The sequence below is a fragment of the Lolium rigidum genome, chromosome 2 (genome assembly GCF_022539505.1).
Source record: "Lolium rigidum isolate FL_2022 chromosome 2, APGP_CSIRO_Lrig_0.1, whole genome shotgun sequence".
NCBI lineage: Eukaryota > Viridiplantae > Streptophyta > Magnoliopsida > Poales > Poaceae > Lolium > Lolium rigidum.
Genome location: NC_061509.1, coordinates 23,648,167 through 23,655,862, shown reverse-complemented (window position 1 = coordinate 23,655,862; position 7,696 = coordinate 23,648,167).

Sequence of the window (7,696 nt, the reverse complement as noted above, 5' to 3'; positions counted from 1 at the left end):
GTCTAATGCTGTAGTTAGTGCATTAAACACCTCTTTCCTATAATGAACTTGTTGAGTACGCTCGTACTCATGCCACTCTTAAATCCCCTGCTTAGATATGGAGGCACCGAAGGAGGACCTACAGTGCAACACGAAGATCGAGGAGTCAACAACTACTTCAAGGGACAGGAACCTGTCAGAAGAGGCAGATACCACATCCAACAAAGAGAAACCTAGATTAGCAATAGAAAGGAACTAGCTTCCTAAACTTAGCTCCTATTTAGCTAGAATCTATTCATAGCCTCTGTAGCTAGTTAAATACTCTACAACTAGAGTTCGCGATAAGACTAGTCTACGAGTCGTTCTTCTGGAGTTATTTGCAGTTTTACCTCATTGTAAAGTAGGAGGTCTGTGATGATCTTATGTAACGAGTCAATATTGTAATTCTATAGACATGCCTTGGACCCGCATATGTTTCGTTGTACCACTCGAGCGATATAATACTAGTGGAACGGTGTTTCATTGGTGTTATATCAGACTTGCATACTACACCATGCAGTGGTATGCCGGGTCACCACAGTTGGTATCAGAGCAAATGCTTTGACCTTAGGATTAAAACCCTTTAAAGGAGACCTATAGAATTGGTAGTGTCTATAGGAAGTTGTCTTAGTAAACCAAATACTTCTTATGACTTGAGATGGATATTCACTTGAGAATAATCCTGACACACTTGAGTCAACATTTCTTACCTAACTTACCAAGATATAGTAAAGTTAGTCAGCTAATCCCAAATATGTAGTATACCATTACATCCCTAAAACAATAGATGAGTAAATCACAGTTGGTATACAATACATGGTAGTCCAAAGAGAGGATACAACCATAAGGAAGATATCCTATTGGAAGATGTGTACCAACATATGTTATGATTAAGTAAGAATTATCCAGACTGGTAATAGGAATTATATCAATTGATGAAGATAATTAAGATATCCTAACAGAAGATGTAGACCAAGATAAGTAATTGTGTAAGTAAAATTTATCTAAACATGTGAAACAATTGATAGTAAGTGATAACTCTGAGTTATATGGGGTAGTATAGACCATGATGAGTCAATCATGGGAGGTAAGGAAGAGAGATAGGAATAAAAATATGTCTACTTATATGGTAGAAATAGTAATCACATATGATTCACCTGAGAATCATTATGTGATGGACTAGAACCTCATAATTAATTAAGAGGAGTACAATAAGAAGCCAAGTGCAAAACAATAGTGCAAGAATTGTGTTCTAAAACCATGGGAACTGTGTCCAGTACATCAGAACCCAAGTTATATGGTAAGAACATATGGAAGTATATGAGCTATATTTCCATAGTTATGTGTTTAGAGTAGCAATGTTAGAACTTAGACATATCATGTGAGATAGTCCTCAACAAAATGGAAGTTAAGTAGTATTTCCGAGAGAAAATTAGGTTAACCTTAGCTATTCTAGACCACTTTGTTTCAAGTTTATCTCATTGCAAATGTGCAATTAAGGTAAAGGTTGAGACAAATAGTAGAATCCCATATATTCGTGCTAAGTATCACGATATAAACCTATCTTATGTGGTGTTATATATTACACATTAGAGCCTGATGTTTAGAGATGTCATACTCAACTATTTTATTCAGGCTTATGATGGTGTGTATTATAAGCACAAAGCTGAATCTTCTTGGATTTTATTGGAATTTCATTGTTTGACTAGATCCATACTTGAAGTTTGACTTTGGTATGCAAATGCATGTTGCAATATCAAGTCCTTACTTGATGCTATAGATCTAGAGGGTAATGGTATTCGTGTGAGGAAGTGACGAATTCGGTATATTTTGAAGACAAGATGAAGGTTCATCAGATAAAGGAAACAAAGTTGTGGGAAGCAACCACAAAACTCTGAAGGAAGTGTCAATCAACATTCATGCTTTACCTCAACAGAGGAGTACTTTAGTACATGAGAAGCATGAAGGTGAGAAATATGGTGATTATGGTGAAGCTGAAGCAGATCCATAGTCAACATAGAAGAGGGAATGCATGGGAAATCACTTAGGATACTATAATCATAGTGTCAGCTAGTGGTTTTCTTGCAAAATAAACCCTGAATGAAGGAAGATGACCTATGAACACATAGCAGATATAAGAAGACCATAGTTGATATCAGAAGACCACAATTGATATAGGATCAATACTGCGAGATAAAGCAGAAGATATCTCGTTCAATTGATCAGAACCTATAATAGAATCCAGTTTTAGATATCAAATAGCCACAGTTGGTATAATAACCACAGCTGGTATCAGTTGGTATTACAAATAGTCCTCGATTTAATTATTTGTAACAAGAAGTTGTGCACAAATAAAAATTTGTTAACTAAATAATAATGACCTATAAACATTTAGACAAAGGATTCACATTGGATGTCCACAATTCAGTGGACACACCACAAGGATTCTTCACAAGACCTTAGATGAATATAAACCACAAGCTACACCTAGACTAATATTCTAACCATCAATCCAATGGTTGGAATAAAAAGGAGTCAAAGAACATAAGTAAACTCTAAGGGGTAGAGTAAAGATTGAGTTGGATGTACAATGACTCAATACTTTAAGTTAGATAGAAACAGAAGGTCTGAACTGAGAGGAAGTTCGATCTTATTTTCATAAGATTGTTGGACATTACTTTCAGAAGGATGTCAGACCAAAAGCCGAGGTTTATACTTCGAGGAAGTAAGAAGTGGACTATAACTTGAGAAAGTGAGTAAGATTTACTCAAAAGTACGGAAGCTCAAGTAAGTCATGGATAAAGAAGTTGAATTAAGGTGATATCAGAGACCTAATAAAGCTCAAATAGGCCAAAGACCGAAGGAGATTGACTATACCAAAAACTAAAGTCTATTTGAATGATTCCTTTCATGGAACCTAAATAACCCAAAATAGTTATAGGTATCAACTATAAACCATGATTGGATGGACTAAATGAGTCTAATCCATTCTTAGGAAAAGAAACCATCATGACCAATTCCATAGTTAGTACCTTATTAAGCACTATTACTGCAATTTTGGTAGTAAGGGAAAACAAAGACCTATGTTATCAAATAGGAGAATGTTATCCAATTAGTTCAAATTAAGACTGTCAGGACAAGAAGAAGTCCCATCATTGATTCTTCAATGAGAAAGGAAACAAGACTATAGGGTTGAAATAAATCAAATAATTAAAGTTAGAAGCCATGGCTCAGAGACAGGTATCATAGAACTGGAGTAAGAGACTAATGTTCAAAGACAAATCCTAATGGATTCCAGGAAGAATACTGGACATGGGATATATTCAATTATATCCGAGTAAGATCACCAAGGAGTTTGAGAAAAGATGTAGTCCGCACAAGTCGGATCCACACTCCGAAACGTGAGAGATATCAAACTTCGAGGACGAAGTTTAGTTTAAGGGGTAGAGACTGTAATATCCCGGGTAATGGGGTTACAAAAATAGAGGAAACGAGATGTGTGCATTGCATTCATGCATAGAAAATCCGGGGAATTTTCGCGCTTTAAAGTAAAACAGTCCACGATAGTCGAAGTTTCACTTGACCTTGGTGGAATTGAAGTAGCTCATCAAGTCAAGCGCTATAAACCTCAGTGTGACCTTTGTTAAAACCTGTTTTGGGTAGAGATGATTTGATCTAAGGGGTTAGATCAAATGGAATTAATAATCAACACAATAACACTTTACTCAAGGATTCATTACTTGATTTTATTAAGATCATAATAGGGTAACCCTTGCCATAACATAAGAACATCTGTTTAAGTACAACTCAAGTAACAATAATTGGAGAAACTATTCTTCACTTATCTTCTCCATGTCTTAAACTAATCCTTGATTCTACCATGAACCCCATGATATTCATTTTACTTCATTCATGGACTTATGACAAGGAGATCAACCCTAGAAATATTTATCCTTCTCTATTCCATGTTATTTTACATCAAACCTAGAGAGGTGAGAGTTCTATCATATTTATTAGAGAAGCAATGACAACCTTGAGCTAAACCTTGGATATACATCCATGCATTTAAATCATCATCTTTAAGAGAAACCCTAGGATGTTAATCAAGACAATCCCTATAGAGAGAAACCAATTATGTTAAATATAGATTATGATGATCACATAAATCTCTATGGAGCCTAACCTTAGGTTAGTATTAAAGTCCTTCCCAAATGAGAGAGAACTATCCATGTGTCCTGATGATTAAATCATCATTGCTTAAGAAGAACCCTAACAGTATATCTCAGACATTCTCCTGGGATATAATCCATTGAGACAACCATGACCAGGCCAACCTAAGGAATTATAAGAGAAGTACTATACCTTAGTTGATCAAGACAATACTAGACCTTAGAAGTGAGAAACCTAACTCAGGAGAGATATATTTTAGAAAGACAAATCTTGATCATTATAAAATGAGTACTGATCATAAACCCTAAGAATTGAGGAGAAGTTATTAAGAACAAGTTGAACATGCTTAAATCATGATCATGTTCTTGAGTTATGAGAGGATAAGTTAAAAACCTAATAGTATAAGTAGATATCCTTCACCACATGAAATCATAGGGAGGTAAATAGTAAGAAAACCTAAGCTTATATCCCAACCTTAACTTGTGAATCACTTGGTGATCATAAGAAGAATCCTACCATATCCATACTTCAGAAACTAAACAACCTAAGAAAACCTTAGTGTAAAACTCCATACTTTATATGGTGAGAAACCATATATCCATATGACCAAAGTTAACTATAAAAAGAACTATAACCAAGGTAGTTACTTAAAAAATAAATTGAGGTTAATAATAAGAAGCCAATTGGTAGAAGATAAAACTAATTCTCAATATCTTAGTAACTTGAAGAGAACATAAAATGTTAAGTAAACAAGCACCTTATCTTGGTTAGGGGGAATTAAACCCTAGCACATGCAATATGGTGACACCCCATATCCATAACCTTGAGTGATATTTAAAACCTTAGTTGGGCATCATTAGGTGAATATAATTAGAACTCTAGAGTTTATCACTAATTAAAAATATTATGCTTCAGTTAAGGAACTCAAGAAACACTTAGTGCCAAGCCCTATAATTAAACCCATGTGTAGATACCAACTACTTATAATCATAAATCAAAACCAACCTATGTTAAGAATAATGTTCACCTTAGGGCATTCAAGATAGAATTAATATAATACTAGTAGCAAACATGGAATAGATTTAACATAAGACTCAACTCTTTATTAATAAAATGGGCACATAAAATAATAGGCATATGACAACATTCTCAAACCATAGAGCTAGCTATGTGATTAAGAGCATTACCAAGACTTGGTAACTTTACGTATGAAGAGATCAACAATGTTCAAACAACTTTAACGAGAATAGTTTTTCCCACAAAGAAAAGGAAATTAAAAATGGAAATTGAAACCCATGCCTAATTGCTATTATGCACAAGCCACAACTATGCATTATAACCCAAATACAAAACACTTGTTTCAAATGAAATAGTGGTGAAATAGTTATTACATATTCGTTGAAATAAAACAATCAGAAACCTGCAAATGTAAATTGAATTCAAAACAGATTCAAATTGGAAAGAAACACAAAAACAGAAAATAAAAATAAAAGGAAAGAAAAGAAAAGAAAAAGAGAGGAGAAGGGGCTTACCTGCCGCAGCAGCCCAACTGGGGAGCCCAGTAGAAGCCTGGTCCAGCCCAAACCGCACAACCCACCAGCAGCCCACTTACCAGCCTCATACCCCTTCGTTAAAAAATCACGAGGAGGAGGTCATCCTCATCCTCTCCAGCACGCATGCCGGCCAGCGCGACATCGTGGTCGCCTTTCCCTCTCGCTGGCGAGCTCTCCTTGATCGTCGTCGTGACGAGGCTCACCCTGCACCCTATAAAAGCTCCGAGACGATCACCGAACCGCGTTCCTTCCCCCTCTACTCGATTTTATTTTCTTACCGAAACCGTGGCCGCTCAGACGCCGACCATCGCCGTCGAGGTAGGCTTCCTCAGACCCCTCCGTGACCACCATTAGCACCGCCATGGTCGACAAGCTCTCCGTGCAAGAGGAATCAATCTCGGAGGCCCTCAGTCGCCGGAGGGAGCTCGTTCCCTTTCGCCGGTCACCGCCAGTAAACCGCCGATTGCCGTCGATTAGGACCACCTCCGGTCACGCCATCAAGCTCTACAGACTCCCGGTGAGCTTCCGCATCTCGCAGTACCCCTGGCCTGCTCAATCGTGCCCCGTAGCGCCGCCTCGTCGTCGTTCCCTGTCCGCCGCCGCTCAGGCTTGTCGCCGGCAAGGCTCCGGCGACCAATAGGGAGCGGCGTCGCCACCTTCTAACTCAGCACATCGCCGCGCGTCTTCCCCGCTGTTCTGGATGGGCGCGGGAGCCCCGAATCGGCGTCGCCGTCGGCAACTGGCCGTCGGCCGGCCACTTCCCTGCCACATCGGCGCCACAGTGGCGGCTGACGTGGGCTCTGGCCCACTGGTCAGTGCCTCTGCGGGTAACCTAGCCGGGTGCATTTAGTAGATTTAGTTATATTTCAAATCCAATAATCTCTGCAACTTTAAATAAATCTAGAAAATCCAATATAGCTCAGAAAAATAAAAATAAGATATTAAAACTCTTAGAAAAGAAAACTCTATCTAATAAAAATATAATATGAATTTTTATTTTTAATTAAAATTTAATTGTTTTAAACTTAATAATTAAGCCTTTTCTTTTATTCATTATTGAATTACAATTCAATAATTAGGAAAACCTTCCTAAAATAAATTAAAACCAGTAAGTAAATAAGTTAAACATTAACATTAATTTTTATTTACTATTAACTTGTTAAATCCTTATTAGAAGGATTTAAATCCTAATTAATAATTACTTTAATTATCAATTCTTTAAAAATAATAAAAGGACAAATCCAATATTATTTTAATTTCAAAGTTATTAATAACTTCAACTTTATTAATGAAGTTATTAATACAAAAATTACAGAGTATTTAGGAAACCCTAGTTCCATTTTAAAACCAAGTGATAACCCCATAATTCAGGTAGGATCCTAAAAACCTAAACTAATTAGGAACCCTAGTTCCATTATTACATGTGAACCCTAAATTGATTCTAACCTAAAACCTAAGTTAAAACATGTGATCATGGTACCTACTTTCAAATCATAGAACCATAGTAGCAACTAAATACCTGTCTTGGCCACATAAAATGTAGAAGACCTATCACTAATATATGGGTATCCCATGAGTCATCTTCATCAGACCTAAATAATCAAGTAGGGCCAACCAAGTGTAAACCCTAGATCCTATTACCAAAGCCATCATCCTTATTCATTCCTATTTAGCATCACACCATTGTGATGAACCCTAATAACAACCATAACTACTATTTTACATTACATAACCCTACTCCACTAAACCCTACTAGTGTGAGATACTTAGGAACCATCCCATCTAAGAACCAACCATTCTTTACTTAGGGAATTAAATAGCAAACCAAAACAACCTCAACTTAATTGATATACTTCTTATTAATTAAGAAGTATGTTCTTCAAAAGTTATTCTTTTGAAGAAGATAAGAACTCATCATCAACCCTGCTTATAAGGACCTATAAACCCTAGCCAGC